Below are 21659 nucleotides of genomic sequence, written 5' to 3'. Positions count from 1 at the left end.
AAGAGGCTGCACCTGCCGTCTGAGACTGCTCACTGCCGCCACGTGTAATGAATTCTGTGATCATGTTGTTGACTCATGTCCATATGCACAACACATGGCTGTGTCACTGCCACCACCGACTAACATTAAGACATGCTCCGATGCCAAAAAAAATGACCACGCGCCGCACCCACATAGTCTCATGAGCCCAGTCAACAACACTAGGGGATTGTGTTGTTTTTCACTAGCGCAATTAACTGGAGATTTGCCTAGTTGTAACGATTAATTAAACATTGACTGTAAATGCTTGAAAAAACATTTTAGTTACATGTAAAAGTTAAATAGTTAAATGCTGTATTCAGAACACTGGCTGCCATTTATTTATCTATCTATCTATCTATCTATCTATCTATCTATCTATCTATCTATCTATCTATCTATCTATCTATCTATCTATCTATCTATCTATCTATCTATCTATCTATCTATCTATCTATCTATCTATCTATCTATCTATCTATCTATCTATCTATCTATCTAACTACCCACCCACCCACCCATCCATCCATCTATTTAATGTTTAACTTATTGTACACAATTTTTGGTTGGTGATTCAAAATCTTCCATCATTTACAGTATTTCTGTATGCTTTAGTTTTCATGCAATTGGCATTTTTGATATTATTATATTAGTGGTATTTTATACCGATTATGTATAATATAACTTTTCAGTCCTTAGCATAGTTAAATAAAAATTTCTCAATCGTTTTCAACGTTAGCTTGTCATAGTTGACTGATTTTCAAATATTGGTTCACTTTGGCAGCATTGCAGTAGAGCAAATGCCTTATTTTCCCTGTTGTTGGTCTCCTGTGTGTTTTAAGTGACTGCTATGAACCCACTTCGTTAAACGTATCACTTTGCAATTATTTTGCATTGCACAAAAATACTAGAACATGGCATTTCTGGAGAAACGGCGATGGTAGCTTTGCTGTGATGGTTGGACGTATGTTGGGTCATTTCCTGTTGATTTTGAGCCATTCCCTTCCCGTAGATATCGGGTCACTTCCTCTTGATTTTTGGCGTTTCGGTTTCACTTCCTGTTAATATTGGGTTACTTCCTGTTGATATGGAGCAATGATGTAGGTTTGGTCAAAACATCGGTAGGGACAATATAACAGCCAGGGGTGAAAGTGGCAAGAATTTCGTACCGGAACTCCCTAACATAAAGTTCGCCAAAGTTTTTTTTTGTTTTTTTTGTTTTGTGTGTGTGTGTGGGGGGGCTTAAACCTCCTAAAAGCACTAAAATGCAAGAACTTTTGGCACAGTTATAAAATATAACACACAATAAAACACAACAGGTTTCACAGTGGTTAGCACGTTCCCCTCACAGTTCTGATACCAAGGGTTCAATCCCAGGCTCCGGCCTTCCAGTGTGGAGTTTGCATGTTCTCACCATGCCTGCGTTGGTTTTCTCCTGGTGCGTGTGAAAGCAGGGCTATAAACATGGCAAGCTGGAAATAACTAAATTAAAATGAAAACATAACGAAATTAAAATGTCAATCATTACGTTCGGGTCGGGGTTCTCGCTAAATTTTTTAAATAAATATATATTTATACACGTATACCAAAATGATGTATGGATGTTAAACAAAGAAATACTTATCAAATAAATAATTTGGATAAAAAAGACAAGGCGCTGTATGGTCATTGCAGAGCCAGAGCGTGCCATGCGCCCTCTTTTTACTCTTTCTCCTCTGCGATGCAAAACCGCATCTGTTTATTTAAATTTTACAATCTTTTCCAGCGTTATTTCGTTGTGCAAATGCATTTAAAATTATCAAAAAAATATGTAGACTATTTAAACATTATGAAAAGTTGCGTTTTTTTTCTGCCAACTGAGAATTCGTTACAAAAGACAGGCTTTAATGCGCAGGCATTGTCACCAAATGTGATCACGCAAAACGCAACCAGTCCATTTTTCCAAGCAGCAAGCAGTGATCTGTCCATGTCTGACTGGAGCATCCCTTCCCTCTCCTCCTCACAAATAATACATAGAATTTTGAGGGTTTTTTTCTCGGTCTTGGGCCTTCAAATAAAATATAAAATTTCGGGTTTTTTTCTGGGCTCGGGCCTACAAATAAAACAACATTTTGGGGTTTTTTCGGGCCTGCAAATCAAGTTAATTGATCGGGCTCGGGCGGGTCAGGCATTAATACCAGCGGACCCGGGTCGGGTCGGGTCGGGCTGGATTTTTTTAGGCCCGATCTTACCTCTTGATGACCTTAAATTGGTTGCAGTTACACGTCGGGGAACGCTCCCTCCGGAACAAAACACGACAGGATTTGACCAACATTGTGACAATGCTGACCAAAAATGACGTAATGTCCAGGTTATAAAATCGCCCAGCAGCATTCCACGCACAGAGAGTGCCAGTGGGCAACACAGGTCAAGTCTGTGAAAGTGTCCAACCGGCTTCATTCTCGGAATCTTTCCATGCACGAAAGCAATGAGGAGAGTAAATCCTGCGTTACCTTATACAGGAAATTCCCTGGTAATATGTGTGAAAAGGGCTACAGGCAATGCGACTTGTCAGGTAGAGAGAGACGCTGGGGAGAACTACGTAGAATAAATGAATAATAAAAATCAGTGAAAATGGATGACGCTAAGTAAGCTCTTTATTAGGCTTGTATTGTTAACACTTGTGTATGTAAATCTGATATTAGTAGATTGTTCTTATTGGAGATGCGTCTGTGGCAGCATGGCAGGTTTTTTTTTTGTTTTTGACAGTTGCCGTCATATTTTCGGGATCAAAGCACCGTATGCCGGAACGGCGTTCCGCCAAGAAATACGATGGCGGAACGCCGATCCGGTGCGTTCCGGCCCACTTTCAGCCCTGATAACAGCATAATCTGCATATACACTTTTTGCTGGGGTAGGGACATTTATAAGACCAAACCGACTGGGTGAACGGGGTTCAGGGCTACATTTCTCACCAATATGAACCTCATAAAGTGATAGGCTAAATGATCAATACAATATAAATCTGTATTGACTTATACTAACTTTCATGTGTATTGTTTCAGGTGGTACACCTTTTGATTCAAACCTTTGTTTTCAAAAACTATTAAAGAAACTTTTTGAAAACTTCCAGAATAAATGTCTGGATTTTATTAGCAAATTTAAATAGCAAAATTTGAACACAAATTATATTAACATACACGAGAAATACAAACTTTTTAATCATCATGGAACTATTTATAAGGGGATAATCCTTAGTTCACCACATTTCTTTCTTTAATTAACATTAACAGCAGAAAACAGTTCGAGAGATTCACACAGATTATTATTATGCTAAATCTGATGCAGGTCAGACTTTCGGGAGCAAAATTAGTGGTGTGTTCCCCACCTCCACAACATTGATGTGTTTTTACATTGCTTACAGTGGCTGCTGCTGGCAGAAAAAAACTTACTTAATATCACTCGTCTTCGAAGGGGGAGGAGGAGGCGGCGTTGTATTTCTGTCAGGCTGTGAATGCGTCTGTGTGTGTGAGGGGGGAGGGGGCAAGTCACTAGCCAATCAAACGTGCGTTTGAGGGGAAAAAAATGGACTGGCACATTCAGCAATTGAAAAGGGGTCAATGTAAGTCTGAACATAATGAAAGTACTGTAATTAACTTAACAATGGTCGGGTCAATTCTATCCTTACAACATATGGGAAGGCAATCTAAATGACCTTTATAACTGAAGTCATTGTATAATGCAAATAAAGTTGCTCATAAGTTGGTGGGGACAATTTCAGCATCCTGAAAAGTTGGTAGTGTTATGTCCCTACAGTCCCAATGCAAACCTACGCCCTTGATATGGAGGGATTTTGGGGTCACTTCCTGTTGATATGCAGGGATTTTGGGGTCGCTTCCTGCTGATTTGAGGGCATTTCAGGTTCACTACCTGTACATATTGGGCCACTTTCTGTTGATATTGGGGCATTTCAGGGTCACTTCCTGTTCAGATTGGGCCACTTCCTGTTGATATGGAGTCATCTCAAGGTCACATACTGGTGATATCGGGCCACTTGGGTTGGAAATCAATTGGAGAGAATGGTTTTTCGTGCAATTGAAACGAATGGCGAATAGAGCCATTGCAATTTAATGGGAAAAATATAATAATAATTGTTAATATAAAAATCTTTTTTTTTAAATACCCCAAAATAGTCACTTGCTCCATGTGTCAAAAAATGTTTGCTGACTTACTAAAAATAGTTACTTCCTCTATAAATGGTTAAAAGTTTGAATAGCTGTTAACTGTCCTCTGGGGCACTGCCAAGGATTTTGGGTCCCATGAAAAGATATCACTTTGGGCCCCACCACCAGTGCCGGGAGACACACACATATTTAGAGTCTGAACTACGTAATTTTCTGCATTCTGGTGAATCTTTACACCCTAATTTGTGTATTTTCTGCATTAATTTAAGATGAAAATATATTTATGTAAACATACAGCCTATACAGCAATAATGAATAGACTGATATCATCTATAAGAAATGTACTGAAGGCCATCTTTTACAATCTAAATATATTTTTATTAGAAATATTCTCAAAGCAATTACTATAATAAATGACTTAGAATAAATGTTTTGTTTTAACTAAACTATACTACAGTATTCATTACAGTATACAACTGTTTTAGTATGAAGAGATTGCTAAGGGTTTGCCTGCTGTACTGATTAAATGCACGCTAAAAGTGGAGCAAACACTAGCTAGCAAACAATTACACTATTTCATGATGGAGTAGGCTTAGCCTCATCTGGAAACTCACGATCTCCACTTTAGGCTACAGCTCCGAATTGAGGTCAATTGTTAACAAACTAAATTCAATTGATGACAAACTCAATTCAATAAATTCTTGACAAACTGGATTCAAGCTGATTAAAAAAAAATATCCACGCCAACTTAAGTTTCAACATCTGTAGGATACCAAAAAAATGCCGTCATTATTTGGAATTCATGTTTTTAAATAGGTGAATGTCGCTCATTGAGGCCGGTAAAATCCCATATTTCTTACGGAGTGAGCTGGGACCTCGCTTCGGAGCTAAGATAACAGGTTAATTTTCAGCACTTCACTGACACAAGACACCAACCTTGCTTTGTGAAGTACTTTGTCACATCCTGTTGGCCTTTTCTACCAATCTCCTGTTTTGCTTTCTTTTCTTTTCTCTTTTGAAAACCAGATTTTTGTTTTGAAAACATTTCTGCAATACCACGCTCCACGCACTCCGAGTCATTGACTGGTGTAAATGCCCTGCTGCTCCCCATCTGATCGAAGGAAGGGCGGACCAAACCATTTAATGAAAATACGGGGGTTGCGGGGGTGGCTGGCAGGAAATAGATATGCTCTCTGGGTGTTTACTTTTTGCAGAAACAAAACAAGAGACAGAAACCCTTCGTTTGATTCCTATTAAAATTATAATGATTAATATTTAAATTTGCAAACGATTACCTAATGTTCGAATTTTCTTTGTGGGCCCCCAACAGGGCATGGTCCCTTAGAATCAGTATCACTTTTCAGCGCCCCTGACTGTCCTAGAAAGGTTTAGGAAAACCTTTCATGATCACACCAAACCTTTAGATCAGACATGTCCCAAGTCCGGGGCCAAATGCGGCCCGTGGTCAAATTTCATCCGGCCTCCAGCCTCTGTCATAAAATCAATCACGTCTGGCCCGCACACAGTCTTAATAAATTGGTCAGCAGTACTGCTACCAGCACATGAAGTAGCTTACACACTAAATGCTGCTTCTCATTTACCCACTAAAAGGTAGCAGCACTCTAACCAACACTACCCGTTACTCCCAATTTTCTAAAATGGCAACAATCAACAATAAAAAAGTTGACTGTGACGGCCGACTCTTAAAGGATAGGTAGAAATTGGACGATTACTTCACTAAAATACGCAACAACTGTGTCTGCCTCATTTGCAAAGAGACAGTCGCTGTTTTTGAAGAGTTCAATGTGAGGCGATATTACCAAACAAGACACGTTGACATGTAAAACAAGATTACAGGGAAGGTACGTAGCAAGAAATTGAAGCTAGTTCAATTTTACAGCAGCAGTGTTTCACAAGAGCCCGACAGTTGAAAGAGAACGCCACAAAGGCTAGTTGCAAGATTGTTGAAATTATTAATTTAAAAAAATACCGTATTGGCCCGAATATAAGACAGTGCTTTTTTTTGCATTGAAATAGGACTGAAAAAGAGGGGGTCATCTTATATTCGCGGTCTAGACATTATACCCATTCACGACGCTAGATGGCGCCAGATATCATTGAAGCGATGTTCTGTCATGACAGATCTCAGCTACTCGCCCCATTCAAGACGCTAGATGGCGCCAGATATCATTGAAGCGATGTTCTGTCATGGTAGATCTCCGCTACTCTCAAGTTTAACCAGTTAGCATTATTTTATTGCAATGTTTTTCCTTATTCAGATTTGTTTCAAGACTACAGTTACAGTTAGACTTCACTTTGATGGTTAATGCAGTTATTGCTATTTTGTTGTTTTATCACAATAGATTGGTTTATTTACATTTCAAAAACCAGAAGCCATTCATTTACGAATGTGATTGCACTTAAGTTTACATATTTAAATGTTCAGATATAAAGATTAAGATTTGAAGGAAGCAATATAACATGCTTTTTCTCTCAAATATATTGTTATTACCATTTGTTTCAGATGTACTGTAATTATTTCTGTATAAAAATTAATTTGGTGTTCAAAAAGTCTTTTTTCAAACTTGAGTGTTGTATAAGAGTGGGTAGTCTTATAATTAGGACCGTCTTATATTCGGGCCAATACGGTAATAAAGTAAATGTGACACACAGAATGGCTTGCTAAAATTTGCTAAGGACGTCAGCCAAGGTCGGCCCCTCACATTTTTACCACACCAAATCTGGGCCCCTTTGCAAAAAGTTTGGACACCCCTGCTCGAGATTAAATCAGTTTACACCCAGGCCAGGTCAGTTTTTATTCTCCTTCAGCAGCAGGTTACACTATGAAATGTGTTAATGCACACAATCCATGTTGGGAACCAACTCCCTCCTCCTTGCTGTCTTCCAAGATTCCTCTTCCACCCTCCGCCTACCTCCCTCCTTCTCTCCTCCCCCCGGTGGGAGCAACGTGCAAGCGGGGCTGGGACATTCCAGCCTGGCCGCCGCTGCCATGATCCACGGAGCAACTCGACTCTGGCTCCAGAGGTGCGAGTGTCGCCGAAGAACACCTCCGTTCAGCGGCTCCTGACGAGGGAGCGCGTTAAACCATCAAAGTTGGATTCTTTTCGCCTTCTTTTTGCTTTTTAAAACAAAACACACAAAGTGGAATACCGCCCACACCTGTGAAAAGTGCTCCACCGTCCACCAACCAGCTGAACTCTTGGCTTTTTACCCCCATCCACTTTCTCCATTTGTTGAACTTTGGCCCCGCTTTTCGCGACTCTTTCGCAGGGCCGAGGCTCCACGCTCCCCGGTGCGGTGGTCGCCGTATCGCGCGCGTGGAATGGAGGGCACTTTGCGGAGTTTTCAACGGGAGAATGCGTTTGGCTGCTGATTCAGTCCAAAGGAACCAGCACTCCTGGAACAGAGGTAAGGGGTACGCAAAGGTAGTTCGGCTGGCTGGTTGTGAAACATTAGTTTTAGGAGCCCAGGAATAGTCCGAGTGAACCGGGAAAGGCTTGCCAAGAGACCGGAGAATGTTGTATTTGGCGGAAGAAGTCTCTGAGAGGGACCGGGGGGAACATGCTAAATGGCCGGGAAAGGCTCACCGAGACCCGGGGAGGGTACAGTGAGCAGCTGTATAGAAGGCTTGTTGAGTGAGTGTCTCAAGAATGTTTGCTAAGTGGCCGGGGAATGTTCAATGAGATGCGGGCAAATCTCTTGGAAAGTCATTCTACGTTACCGGTGAGTGGTCACTACAGTGGCCGGGGGAAGGTGCGCTGAAGCCTGGGGAAAGTTTAGACAAGCACCGGGAGAGAGCCCCGGAGCTTTAAAATTTTGTAAAGCTGGATTTTTAGATTATTTTCATACACTTTTCGTGTTTGTTTACTGTCATCCCCACTATAAATATTTTTGGGGGAAGAGGAGGAAACAACTCCAAAAAAACTAACAAAAAAATAAAATCTATTGACTGGCATTACAAAAAAGTACAAGTAAAAGGTACATTGGTTTTTTAAATCCAATTTAACAAAAAAATAGTGATTCAACATGGCATGAAGTATTAGTCATTTTTACATTTTATGTTCCTTTATGATGAGACGAGAAAATTAAAAACACACTCTTCAAAAACAACTTGTTTTTGTAAATTTGACAGCCCATTACTCCAAAACTACTTGCAAAACACTTCCAGGTGACTGACACGAGGGAGACAGTATTCCTACTCAACAGAACATGTCTAAAAATGGCCATTATGTCCGCTTTTGGCGTGCCGGTGTCAACAACGTCCATTTAAAAAAAAAAAAAGTCCAAACATGGAGTGTTGAATCATCACTTTGTACTAAAAGAAAACTCAAAGTTACACTTTGGGGAGCCATATTTCCGCCACATTAAACCTGCTGCAGAAACATGTTGAGTTTCTCTCTCGGCTCAGGGAGCTTGAATTGTTTTAAATCGAGTGTGTGATGTTCATTTTTATTGAATTTGATGTCAAATCTGTTAGTCAAATCTGAAAGTTAGAGTTTAACTGACAACACATTTAACTGTATACAATCAGTATCATATATTGACATCAAATTCTAATGATTTCATCCTAATACAGTTTTAATTCTAGCCTCTGGGCCTTCAGTGTGACACTTGTTCCCAATCAGGAGAAGCAACACTGATTAATATATCAATTACTGTTATAGATGCCAGATAATTGCTGAATGGTGTTGACTGTAATGCGTTATTTTTTTTTTTTTTTTCTGTCAGCAAAGTGAACACTCCAGACAAGTGATGGGGAACAAAGGGTCCAATGAGAACGAAGCGTTGGTGCAACACACATGGCTGCCCTCGCATAAAAAACGCCTCTGAGTTCAAACACTGGGCGCCGCTTTGTGATGTCAATGGGCGACAAGCAGACACTTCCGACGCCATTCAAATCCTTTCAGGGATCGCTGATATTGTCGAGTTGCTCTTTTGTTGTGTGAAATCAGATGGAAATCCTTTTTACGTTTTCTTTCAATTCATCCCCACAAATTGTAGTTCGAACTGCTGTTTTTGCACAAATTCCCTCATGGCGTCTTCATTGTCGAGTTGACGCACGGTCTTAACCATTTTAAGGTGCTCATTTGATTTGAAGAAGCGAATAAACATTCGTTTATTTGCCCCTCCCAGTCGAGATGGATTGGACGTCTAGTGGCTTCAACGGCACTGAAACATGAGCATTCACTGCCAACCTCCCAGGTTTAATAAATTGGGTGTCTATCGTGGTCAATAACAAGAAAAATTAAGTTGAAAGGAATTTTAGTTTAACAAACAAACAAAAATACAATGCAATTCAGTGCAATGGCACAGAGCTGGGACAGGTTTGTTCACATATCCACCAAAAGATGTCACCATTGCGTATTCAAACTAGTGTTGCACCGATACCATTTTTTTGGCCAGGATACCGATACCTGGCTGTGCAGTATCGGCCGATACCATACCTATGCCACTTTGTTTTGAAGTATATATTCAAAGTGAATCCAGTAGAACTTTTTATTGCATACCTGGTATGGGTGACAATAGTTAAATAAACATTGGGGTCTCAAAGGCCAAATAGTGCTGAATTCATGAAATTAAAATATATACAATACTGGCCCAGCAATAAGAAAGTAAAAATACAATGAATGAATCATGAAAACTTTTTTAAACCCTTGACTTTTGGCTTTCAAAGGCCAAACATTGCGACTTTCATGAAATTCTAAGTAATAACAATTTACCACAGCAACCTGTCTCTCTATTAGCCTCCCTCTCTGTGGACCAGCAGCAACACACACTTGGCTTAGCTTACTTCTCCAGCACTTTTGAATAGGCTTGCCACCTGTCCTTTGAAATAACGAATCGTTCCGAATTGGGAATTAAAAGTGCTCCGTATTGAACCGATGCAAAATGTGTGTACATATGTGTGTATTTATTTATATATATATATGCATTACTATGCATTTTATGAGTTTTGGTGATGTCCCTTTTGTTCGTCGCCTGTACAGCTTTGGGCACGAGGGGGGCATCCCTTATTTCTATTTCTGAAAGGTGGCAACCCTACTTTTGAAACAGGTCTCAAATTACTGCGGCATTTCTTTCAGTAAAAGACAATAAAAGTAAAGTAGACAAAGTGAGCTGACCTTTCTCTTGGTAGCAGTTGCTGCTGTTGTAGCCTCAAACTCTTTGTGTTCGTTCACGTTTCTTCTTCAAATGTTTTATCAGGTTCGAGGTATTGAAACTGGCCACCTCTCGAAACTTTCAGGCCTCAAATCTTGCATGCAGCCATTGTACTCGACCGAAATTATAAGATGAAATATGTCCAGACTGCTGACATTTTCGTCTCGTACTTTGTTTTTCCTACATATGAAAAAGCCACCACCACCATTTCGGGCTGGATTGGCGCCCCCTGCCGATACTGGTATCGGTATTGGTGCATCTTTAATTCAAACGTATCCCCAAAGAAAAAAAAGCCTGACTGGGTGAAACCCTGTAATAAAATAATTGAGACCTGGCATCGACTTTTTTGGACGTCACATTTGGGGTCACGTAGACCAAATTTGGATACCAAATGTTAATTTAATGGCCTGCGTGATCCAAATTTAATGTCCAAATATGTGGACGCCAGGCTTTAGGAGGTTAAGTTTTTTTAAATGACCAAAAATAGTTACTTGCTCTAAAAACAGCTTTTTAAAAAATCAAAGTAAACCAACGGCATTAATTGCCATCTTTTTAGAAATGAAACCGTAAAAAAGAACTAGAAAGTGCATCGAATTCTAAAACAAACAAAAACAGTAAAACCAAAGATCTTTATCAATCACTACATCATGTTTAGTCATGGAAATGTAAAGCTTCACTGAAAACATCTTTTATATACCCCTAGATGTACACAGTTCATAGTTTGGGTATCATTCTTAGAGATCACTAGCTAGATTAAGACTCTTATAAAAGGACAGATTACCTTTCTGTCGATGTGCCTTTCATAAACTTCACAAACAAAAGAAAAAAATGTCAAAACAAGATAATTAATAACCATTAAAAGCATTTTGTTTAGTCAAGTGCATTTCTGCCTCACATATACCTTTCAAAAACAAAAAGGCATCACGTTGAGCTATGCAAACCGTCCACGTCCAAGTTTATTCACTGCCAGCCTCCCACCTCAAATGGATTGGCCGTCTGATACTCATTAAAATTCCCTGCAGAATGAATTAAAGACACCCAAGACTGGACGTCTTTAATCGTCAACGGCACTGAAATTTGAAGATCTCAGGAATCAGCTAGAGCTGAAACGAATACTCGAGTAACTCGAGTTTAAAAACTGATCCGAGTAATGTTATTCACCTAGAGGAATCGTTTAATTTTGCCAGCTCTAAGCATCACGTTTTGCCCGGACTACTTTTCATGCGGGACAACGCGCTGACGTTAAGTGCGTAGAGGAAGAAGCAATAAAAAACACAAAAAAAAACCTTACTGCTGCTGACAGCCGTTACAAACTGCGCCAATGTTGCTAAAAACTACGCCCGCATGTTGCTACGGTGGTAGCAGGTAGCGTCTGATGCGTGTCATAGATATCACATGTGCGTAGAACTAGATGCGAAATGACCGACTCGGCGGCGTTAATAAAACAGCCGCCATCTTAAAACAGTACACTTCTCAGCGCGCATAAATCAGATTAACTTTACTGTCACTCGCTCACGTAACGTTATCTCTGCAGAGAGCTAGGTTTCTTTTCATTATGACCACTGTCGATGCGTGGCTACCTCTTACATACAGGCTTTATTTAATCTTTGAAAACAGCGCTCTAGAGTGATTATGGTGTAAAATAAAAACTTAATAATGCTAACTGTCAATTTTAGCTCAGTAGTCATTGCTGGATAAAACACCAAGTAGCACTGGTGCCTAATGTGCTCCAATACAGCACAGCATTTATTTTGAACACTGCAAAAACTCAAAATCCTATCAGGATTTACAGTTTAGACTGACTTAAAACTTAACTAGAACTTATAGCTTGACACAAGTGGACATTCAATTGAAACACGTGGGAATACCACCTAACTTTTAAGTGATGTGTGTTATGAATCGTAATGACATTTTTAGGGGAGAAATTTTTCATAAGATCTAAAAGTTTTTTAATTGAAAGCAGTGAATTAGTCTTTTTTTTTTTCATTTGAGATGCAATTGTTAGCTGTTTTCAACAATGTACATCGAAAATAAAGACATTGATTGACTGAAAATCGTTCAATATTAGATGAAATGTCTTGATTTCTCATCTATATTTTAGGGCTGTCAAAATTATCGTGTTAACGGGCGGTAATTAATTTTTTAAATTAATCACGTTATAATATTTGACACAATTAACGCACATGCCCCGCTCAGATTAAAATGACAGCAGTGTAATGTCCGCTTGTTACTTGTTACTTGTTTTTTGTTGTTTGGCGCCCTCTGCTGGCGCTTGGGTCCAAATGATTTTATGGGTTTGAGGAGTGGCATGGTGTAATGATATCAACAATGGCAAGCCACTAGTTTATTTTTTGATTGAAAATTTTACAAATTTTAAGAACACGAAAATATTAAGAGGGGTTTTAATATTAAATTTCTATAACTTGTACTAACATTTATCTTTTAAGAACTACACGTTTTTCTATCCATGGATCGCTTTAAGAGAATATTAATAATTTTAATGCCATCTTGTTGATTTATTGTTATAATAAAGAAATACAGTACTTACGTACCGCATGTTGAATGTATATATCCGTCTTGTGTCTTATCTTTTCATTCCAACAATAATTTACAGAAAAATATGGCATATTTTATAGATGGTTTAAATTGCGGTTAATTACGATTAATTGATTTTTAAGCTGTAATTAACTCGATTAAAAATGTTAATCGTTTGACAGCCCTACTATATTTATAATTGCTCTTGACCTAAAAAAAAAAAAAAAAAAAAGTTTTATCCGATTAATTGATAGAATTTTCAGTCGATTACTCGATTAATAAAATATTCGATAGCTGCAGACCTAGAATCAGCATCAGCTTTTTTATAATTTATAAACAATTTGTTTGTATAACATTCAAATTAAATGTTGTATTTTACAACTAGAGTACTTGTGGTCGCTCCAGAATTCCGTTTTTTCTTTCCACGCTTTCGCCAGGACATTAATAAGCCATTAGCGGGCCCGACTCTTATCGGACAGGCCGGGAACAAAGCACAACGATGCCATTAAGGGCGCGCACATCCACTTTTTGACTATTAGCGTGCCCGCTAACAACAAACACATGTTGCCGTGGCAGTGCTATGTTAAGTGGGCAATTTTGAATGAGAGCGTGTAATGGTGCTGAGCTCATACAGGCACTATTAGAACTACACAAGAACATTAAAGTCCAGCCGCTAGGTTCCCATAGAAGTGAATGAGTAAACTCATTCATGGTGACAGAGCGAGCCGTCATCTCATCCAAATGTTTTGAATGTCTATCCCCGTCAATGGCAGCCAATGAGTCAAAATTGGACTTCGGTTTTTAAAACATGGCCTAAATCAAAGCATGTCATTCTTGTTTATTAGCGCTAGCACTTTATTCTGTCGCCATGTTGACCTCTGCCTCGGAGACATCTCGAGAGCCGTAAAAACAGAGATAAATCTAATATTTTTTCATTACAGTCACAATATTTGAATGTCGGTAATGACTCACCCTCTAAATCGCCTTCCGAATTCTAAATAGCGGAATGATTCAAATTTAGCTCTGTGTTTTGACCTCCGAATGGTGGCTGTTTGCCAACGCCGGCCCCTGTTTGTCCTGGGCCGGGCCCCCGTCGGGTGGGAGCTGGTGGGAGGAAGGGGACAGTGGGCGGCGTGCCAAAAAAGACCCCATGATCAAGAAGCCTCCGGGTGTTGAATGACAACACCCAGCAGCTTGGAGGAGCTGAGGGAAAGCGGAAGGGAATGGCGATCCTTTCCCAAAATTGTATCCATGTGACTGTTGAATTTGTGAGGGTACACTTAAAGACATTTTAACAGTATTCAAAAATCTGAACGCATTGGCTGATTAATTTTAACTCATGAAAACGTTATGACTAGGAACAGCACTTAAGTACACTAAAATTGCTGTTCCTCCATAATTGGTAGATGGATCGAAATGAACATTCAAGGGATGTTATTGCATCATTACTCTGACCCTGATTTCTAATTTTTGATGCCTCAGTCTCATTAATTTAATTGAAAAATTAGGAGTGTGAACCTCCTGGTACCTCACGATACGATACGATTTGCGATACAAAGCTCACAATAACGATCTGACGACATGGCGATGCAACGATTATCGATACATTTTTAGCAAATACTAGAATGATTTTCTGACCAATAACTAATAAACAGAAAAACAAGCTTCTGCTGTGAATTGGGAAGGAGTTTATTACTGGCAGACGTCCAATCCATTTGAACTGGGAGGGTGGCAGCGAATGAATGAATGTTCAATAAAATGTTAAATTGTAAATGTTTAAAAATGTTTTAAATGTTTACAATGGGGGGGGGGGGGGGGGGACTACAAATACTCTCTGATTTCTTTAACCCTCAATCTTTCATTGAGTCCTACAGAAATGTATTTGGAATTTAAGCAAGAAACATAAAAGTTGATGCACATTACTTTAATTCGATGGCCGCACAAAATTATGTGGCAGGCCAGGTCTCACCCTCAGGCTGCGAGTTTTACATCTGTGTTAGACATAACACATAACAATGAATTGCGGAACTTTAGCGCAAATACTTTCAATTAAGTGGTCTATTAGTTCGTCGGAAATTGTTTTCTGGAGAACCTGTTGAAGATCGACTGATATATCGGCTGACCGATGTTTCCGTCAATGTATGGACTTTTTGCAAGATCGGCCATTGGCCGATATATAGCCCATATAATAGAAGAACTTACGCTGTTTGGATGCTAGCTAATAAATCAAGCCGATATATCTACTCTTTTCAAGATAGCCCAATATCAGCCAATATAATAGGATCTTTTCCAATAAATGTCGACGAGCTGATAGGTTGACTTTTTCTGGATTGGGCGATATCAGATGGCATCTGGTGCCAGTTATGTTATGTTCTTTGTTAATCGTTCTTTGCACCAACTAGTGGCCAGTGTTGCAAAAGTAAGAAGCACAAGAAAAATTGAGCCTCTAATATAGACATTTAAATAATGAATTAGGGGTGTGACAAAATATCGAAATGGTGACATATCGTGATACTTTGTATTCCAAAAGTTTATCGATATGCTCCTTCCAAGAATTGAGATATCGTTTTAAAGAGGTGGCAATGGAAAGGGACCAACATGTTGCTACCAAAATCTTCCACCATAGTAGTGTCTCAGTTAACTCTAAGGCTGCCATTGACTGTGCTCGAAGCCCAATCCATTTAGACTGGGAACGTTTGTTCATTTGAAATAGGGCTGCAGCTATCGATTATTTTAGTAGTCGATTCATCGATGAACTGTTTAGTTCGAATAATCGAGTAATCGGATGAGGAACTTAAAAAATTAAAATACCTGAGCTGAGCCTCACACGGTATATCAGGGTACCCGCGGGTTTTTAAAAGTATTAAAAAAGCATTGAATTTAGTTTTCCATTATTAAAGGTATTAAAAGTATTAAATTAGCTGTCGTAAGTTTGGAATTTTTTCACCGTGGTTTTAGTTTTGAAGAACATCTCAGTGCAACCTAAATTATATCCGTGACGAAGTTTTTTTTTTTTTTTTTTTTAAGTCCATAACGAAGATGACGCGTAGATTTTTTACGATGCACTGCACTACAAATCATAATGTACCTCGTGCGTTCGTGCTGTTAGCATCATTAGCATCAACATCACAACAGCAGGCAAACGCACAGTACTGTGTGCTAACGTAAGGAACTGCTCAGATGCCTTAGTTGTTATGTTCGACGAAAGCCTCAACAAGACAACCAAGTCCAAACAGTTGGACCAGCATGTGAGGTATTGGATCAGCGACCAAGTCGCATCCAGATACTTTGGGTCGCAGTTTATGGGTCATGCGAAGGCAGTGGACCTGCTTAACATTTCAAAGTAAGTTGCCAATTTCTCCAATTAAAATGTGTTAGATGCAATAATGTATTTCTGCACGGTTTGCCTTTCGAATGAATGCGAGTTTCGTAGTTTTAACTCAAGAGTTAGCCATGTTCAATGGGGTATTTGCAGGTGCACTAGCCTTAGTATGGATGAACCGGAGTCGTAGATCCACCATCACCCTCAGATACACAACAGGGTTGACACTATTATTGGAACGAGTGCATGGTAACATTGATCTGAATAACATGGCATGGTGATAGGCAAATTATAATGTAGGTGATAGTAAAACACCTCCTGGTATATTTAAATGTTTTTCTTGATTGAATAAGAGTATGGATTTTCTCTATCTGATTAAAAGAAATGTATTCAATAGCTAACAAAGGATTAACATGTGTTTTGTATGCTTCTTGTAATGTGATTAGAAAAAAAAATTACCAAGAGAAATGGTCATGTGTAGCTTTTTTATTTTGTGGTAATTAATGGTAAACTACTGCCATTTAGTGGCTATTTTTTAAACTTTCACTGCCAATTGCAAGATTTCCCCAAGCACTTTACAGTTAAGGTGACCAACTTGACAATCACCAGTTAAGGTGACCAACTTGACAATCACCAACCAACCACCTTGACTAGGTCCTCTTAAAAGGGAAACCTGTTGTATTGCAAATGTAATTTCTGAAGTTGCTTTACAAAAGTAGTGTAAAATCCATTTTATCCTGGGAAAAAAAAATCTGAAAGACCTTATGTTTAAATGTGTTTTAATTGTATCTTCAGTAAATGTGCATTCTTTGTCAAACACACTTAGTAATTGAGGTTAAAGTTGATGTTCAGTGCTTTTTTTTTTTTTTTTTTTTTTTTTTAATATGATTCAATATTATCTAAATAATGGGTGCGAGAAAAGTATTAATTTTCAGTTTAAATGGCATTAAAAAAGGTCTTAAAATGATTGAATTTAGATTTATCAATCCTGGGGGGACCCTGTATATATATTAAAAAAAAAAGAGGATCTTTGTACAACAAAAGAACAATTGGCTAATTTACATAGCAAAAGTCCGCTAGCTTAAATGCCATAAAATGCTAACACTTTCTTTACAATGCGCTTAACAAATGGCTCAGACACATATTCCCACAAAGAATGGGTAAATATACCTTTCAACTAAATTACGAATGCATTCAAAAATATCATTAGCTCAAACAAAAACTTTGCTTATGCTGGTCTTCACAGCGAGCAGATGGATTCAGCCATGTAAAATGAGGTAGACTCGAGGGCCGTGTATCCACCCAAATCAATAAAAATAAATACAAACACTTTCAAAACAAACCATTACGCCAATTTAATTTAAACGAATACTCGAAGCAACAACATTTAATTTGAATGTTTTTTTCTAATCGAATACTCGAGTGAATCGATTAAAACGTTGCAGCACTAATTCAAAACCAGAGCATTCCCAGTCATTGTCCGATTTTCGTGGCGTTTACAGGTCACTTGCTGTTCATTTTCAGGTCATTTCCTGTTGAGTTTGAGTCACTGCCTATTCATTCGGGTGATTCCCAGGTCACTTCCTGTTCTGTAACTCAAAATAAAAAGGAAGTGAACCATAAAATACCCCAAAATCAGCAGGAAGTAACTCAAAATCAACAGGTATATAACCTTAAATGGCCCAAAATTACGTCATTGCCTGGCATTGGCTGCCAATGATGGCCATAGACGTTCAATCCGTTTTGAAGTGGGAGGGATGGCAGCGAATGAACGAACGTTCATTCGCTGCCACCCTCCCAGATCAAATGGATTGGACGTCTACTAGTGATAAACTCATTCCAATTCATAGCAGAAGCTTGTTTTCTGTTTATTAGTTGTTTGTAGAATATCCTAGAATGATTTCCTGACCAATGTATCGATAATCGTTGTATTGCCATACCGTCAGATCATCGTTATCGTGAGCTTTGTATTGCAAAGTATGGCAAACGGCTGAAAATATTTTTATAAAATCACATCGGCCTTTAAAAAAAACAATATCGGTTAACCTCTAGAATTTATTGTCACCTAAGACCTATAGAAAATTTCCCGGTCTTTTCATTTTATAATCCAACCATCTGTAAGTCATTTATTTTTAGGGTAATCTTGTCGGATCTCAGTTGTAGATCAGTTATTTAAAGTAATAATATGCACCTACAACACTTTTTCAGAAGGTGTCAATTACTTAGTTTTCCTTTAGCGGAGGATTACTCTTAAGGATTTAAAGAAATTAAATGAGAAACACAGGCTGCAGCGATCAGGAAGGCAAACAAGCAGCGGGAACAGATGTTCTGCAATAGCCGCTGGAAGGCAAAGGAGGGCGAGGCGGTACCGGCTGGAAAAGAGCCCGGATCGGAGGTCTGCTTCTTCTCTGAGGTTTTGCTTGTTGGTGTAATGAAAATACAGACTCGCTCTAAATATACACAGAGTACGATAAGGAGATGCAAACCACAAACACACAACCTTAGAACCGATCGTGAACGTGTACGTCAAATCGGGTCTTCTTCAAGCAGCTGCAAACTCGTCTGAGCTGTGCAAAGCCGCCTCCTTAAGCCACGCTATTTGAAGTGACTATAAATACCCTTTATTATGTACTTGGAACCATCTGAGGGAGAGCCTTTTGGCGAGCTGTAATATGCCGTATGTGCGTCGAACATGTTTCAGAGAGCCACATGGATGCTAAAACGGCAGGCTTTGACGCACAACAAAAATACCTTGTCATTATCGAAGAAGGTCGGGGTTCATCTTGTATGACTCTGGTGCTGACTTGAACTCTTCTGCATCCTCATTCCTTAGCATCTTCCGGTTTGTAAGATTCCCGTAAGTTGCCTGACTAAATAAGCCCCGGCAACGGGTACCGACTAAGCTCTCCTTTTTCTTTTCGAGAGACCGCAGCTTTCTATTTCAAATGCTTCGAAAGCCAACAAGTCACATATGACTTTGGTTTTGGCAGGGACCAACAAGATTAAATTAAGGCCAGAACGTGTGGCTGTCGGCGACTGGTTTGAAGGGACTTTTCTGTCCCGGCAAAGATGCCAGTCACAGCCAAACTGAACTCCCAACGAGAGTTACGATCCAGATGTATAAAGGGTGGTTTGTTATCGACTAGAGATCGACGGTTAAAGGTTTTTCAGGACCGATTGTTATTAGTTAAGGGTGTAAGGGTACATGTATTTGCATTGAACCGTTGCAAGATGTGGTGCTCGGTTCGGAACGGAGGCGTACCGAACGAGTTTCTGACGTAATGTAACCCTTACTTTTCAAGGCTGTGAGTCGATCGGGTTACAGTTTCTTTGTGTAGATTATATTTACTCCGTCTTCTCTACTATAATGAGGACCAACATGGTAGGACAGTGTAACCCAGAAACGTCAACGGCGCGACAACATGTCCGCCACGAAAACGCAGTGAAACGCGGGCATTAAAGTCAATCGGCCAATGCACACCAGTCGCAGTGCGGCCGCGTGTTAGACGCGTCCCAGAAGCGGCTCAACACGACGCACGCGAAAAGAACGGCAGAGTTTATTATTTGATGCGAGATGCGACCCTCCTGCGTCAATACTACTGCCGATAGCTAGGATCGGGCAGACCGGAAGTCACTCGTGTAAAAATACAGTGGATCCGGTCGGTTTTCAAACCAATATGCAATCGTAACCCACTTAATGAGGACTAAGGATTCAGTCGATTTTGCGGATTAATACGTTTATTTTTCGCATCACCCCAGCCAAACGTCTGCAGAAAAATCTTTCTGTATGAGGGAGAGGTGTGTGCGCCTTTTTGGAGTTTCAAAAGGTTCCCTTTCACCGTGGATATTGGCCAAAACAAGCCCTACTACTGTGGGACAATTGGACTTAGGAGGAAGTAAGTAAACATTGTTTTGTATTATGTCAAATACTGGGATAATTTTAATATGTAGGTGGCTTGCATTTTGTGGCTGACGTGCATGCGGGGTGGCTATTTTTCGGCACAACACCGGCGGCTTGTCGCACATCCACCCACCGGGAAAGCAATATATTCGGCTTATTGTGCTCATGTGCCCGGTGTTCTGTCCAATTTTTCGACCGATCAGAAATTGCAACTTTGAGTTAAAAATAGCCGCGAATACAGCGATTACAAAGTAAACACTACAAACTTTCTTTAAATTAAGGACTACTTACGTTTGATCATTGATAGGCATGTAAAAAGCTCTCCTCATGTACATTAGCTGCACGTTAGCTGCACAACAACTGCAGCCGCCCTCCTCCGGGGAACGATCTGTAAATTGCTCTCTGGCGAAGACAATCGACAACCCAGTCGTCATGTCAAAACATCCGGGCTAGTTATGTGTGATTTTCCGCTTCAAAGACTTTGAAACATCACTTGGTTCGGGTTAGCGTGTTGGCTAGCTGTCACGCCTCTTTGCTTGTTTACATTTTCCCAAGCCGGGGAAGGAAAATGACATAAGCCCTATTTAGGTGTCATAAGGGTTAGGGTTAGTAGCGTTCGGGAGGTGCGACAGTAAAGGTGAAGTCGACAGTTTTGACCATTATGGAGTAATTTTGCCATGTCGTCCTGAATAGGTGCATTTTTATTATTTCATATTCCATTTAGCACAAGACTAAACTTATTTGTCATGACCATGCCATTTATTTAACAATTGGGGAAAATACTTGGATAAAAAGAATATCCTTTAAAAATATTGAAGTAAAGAGACAGAAACAATGAGATTTTGCAGCTCTCTTCGTCGCGTTTCCTGAATAGTATAACCGATGAGCCCATTCTCCCGCTGACGTCATCCACCTGTTGGGGACGCTAGAGCCCTACAACGGTAGGCGTGGCTAACCGGCAGATTAAAAGACTAATTTATCGTCATCTGCGCTTTGCTAAATTGTTGTATATGGTCGAATCGTCTCAAAATATGATTCTAATTCACATAATATAAATAATACAAATAATGCTATTCAAGACTTTTTTTTTCTCCTGTCGTATGCTCTTTAAAGCAGTAGACTTCTCTAGAAGGCTCTGTTGTAGCGAACCTAATTACTTTTTATCTAAAAAAAAAAAAAAAAAAAAAAAAAACAATCTGCAAAATCTTGACTTGAATCTATCTTTAAATGATGAAAGAGTTTTAAAACTTTCACGTCGAAAGTAGACAGAAGGGAAATTATGGAATAACGGGAGCAATTTTAACAACTTTAACAGTTGATTCACAACATTAAATTAATTGAATGTAGTTTAAAGCTGCCGATACAGAATGGGGACTTGAGTATTTTATTTACTATTTTTAACGGTTAACTTCATACTGAAATAGTAGTTTGTTTAGCCTTAGAGGATTTTTGAACAATTTTGGAACCAGTGTACAAAAAATTAAAAGCGAGGTGGGGGGGTGGGGCTTGTGGTGCATCAAGAATTGATTTATAATCAAAT

General features: G+C 39.4%; 1 protein-coding gene across 3 annotated transcripts in view; it reads left to right on the top strand.

Annotated features, from left to right (window-relative positions):
* The window catches only part of LOC130911142 (cell adhesion molecule-related/down-regulated by oncogenes-like), a 136298-nt gene that overhangs the window by 29520 nt on the left and 85119 nt on the right, over positions 1-21659 (top strand). The window contains exon 1 of one of the 3 annotated variants that reach the window (XM_057828898.1): positions 7182-7610. The exons of the other annotated variants lie outside the window; for them this stretch is intronic. The gene's annotated coding sequence lies outside the window, so the exon portion shown is untranslated. Of the gene's footprint in view, positions 1-7181; positions 7611-21659 lie in introns of those variants that run through there. 3 annotated transcript variants of the gene reach the window in all.

Source organism: Corythoichthys intestinalis, unplaced genomic scaffold, assembly GCF_030265065.1.
Source record: "Corythoichthys intestinalis isolate RoL2023-P3 unplaced genomic scaffold, ASM3026506v1 HiC_scaffold_23, whole genome shotgun sequence".
In the NCBI taxonomy this organism is placed as follows: domain Eukaryota; kingdom Metazoa; phylum Chordata; class Actinopteri; order Syngnathiformes; family Syngnathidae; genus Corythoichthys; species Corythoichthys intestinalis.
The sequence above is the reverse complement of the archived record's forward strand: the minus strand, read 5'-3'. Positions and strand labels throughout refer to the sequence as shown.